The following is a 1,482-nucleotide window of genomic DNA, read 5'->3' as shown; positions in this document are numbered from 1 at the left end:
TTACTGGGATAGGGTCTTACTCATATAAACGCTTCGACAGTTAGGATCGCCCTGTGTCACCCCAAAACGCCAAGCTAAAAGTGTTGAGGAGAACTTTCGAAGGGGCCTAGCAAGCTGGTAGTAGGAGTAGGTTGTAATGTTTAACAAACATCCCCCCTCCCCCTTAAAAAAGCACCCCCACTCCCCCAACAAAAAAACCCAAAAAACAAAACAACATAAAGAAAACCTAAATTTAAGCACAAAGACTAAACAAAAAAAAAAAACCCAAAGAAAATGTATTAAAATCTTGAAGAAAATGGAAAAGTCTATAAAATACTTTTATAGAAGAAAAGAAACAGACTGTCTTAATCAAAACAATGGAGATAGAATCAAAAAATAAAACCAAGAAATAATAAGCTGTTCAAAAGCTTGTGAACTTATAGAGAGTTAGGCTAATAGTTTTACGGCATAAACGACACACTATGGTGATATTATAAACGCCAAAGAGGCAAAGAACGAGAAGCCAGCGACTTTACGATGAAAGAGGAAATAACAGAAGGAACTCTCAGACAACAGAAGGAAAGGAGGGGAGACCAAATGTATCCAAGAAAACTATGTCCTGTACCTAAATATGGAATTGATAATCAGTAAGTGGAACACGTGGTGTAGGTTTTACAATGCATCCTCAAAGAACATAGCGTGAGTAGAAAACGGACTTTATTTAGGAAATGGTCATCAATTACAGGAGCAGAAAAGATCTCTAGCTTCATCAAGGCCTACACAGTTCACAACGACCCTTGCATTGAAGAAAAGAGAAAGTTCTCTGCTGTCCAAAAGATGAAGACACCATCAACAGGCTACAAGGCATGAATCGATCGCTATAGGAAGAGAATCGAAAGGAAGAGTGTGCAAGAGAAGAGCGCCTATGGAGCCACACATTAGCCCACACAGTGACAGGCAGCACAGAGTACAGAGAGGAACACATTTTAATTCTAGCACTATGAGCACAGCATGGGCTGTAGATCCGGTACTCCTTCTATAAACACCAGAAGTGGCAACATACAAATATGCATTGTACATACGGAACGACTCGAATGACAATGTGCTATCTCAAATACATATCTTGGCACCACAGAACATAAAGTCCAAGAACAAACGAACAGCCAGAATATAGTACGTGAGGAATACGGTACAACTATCAAAATCAGCAATACAGAGACAATAAAGCTGTCAGAACTCCTATCAGTAACATCAGCTCCAACATCTTCGGAACTCTACAGAAGACAGTCAGTGAGTTAAAGTACTAGTAACAACTTGCCCCACTGCTCAAGCATCTCAACATTAAAGCCAAACGCAGTTACTCCACACCTCTATCCTCACTAAAAAGTCAGACATTATAGAACCAGAAATAAGCCAGAAAGACAATATTATCATTTCCAAGCAAGGAACGGCACCCGAGGAGAGCAGTCAACAAGTTCAGAAGTTGAGTGATCAGAACCCCCC

The sequence above is a fragment of the Aplysia californica genome, unplaced genomic scaffold, assembly GCF_000002075.1.
Source record: "Aplysia californica isolate F4 #8 unplaced genomic scaffold, AplCal3.0 scaffold00035, whole genome shotgun sequence".
Taxonomy (NCBI): Eukaryota; Metazoa; Mollusca; class Gastropoda; order Aplysiida; family Aplysiidae; genus Aplysia; species Aplysia californica.
This window is presented reverse-complemented; position numbering follows the sequence as displayed.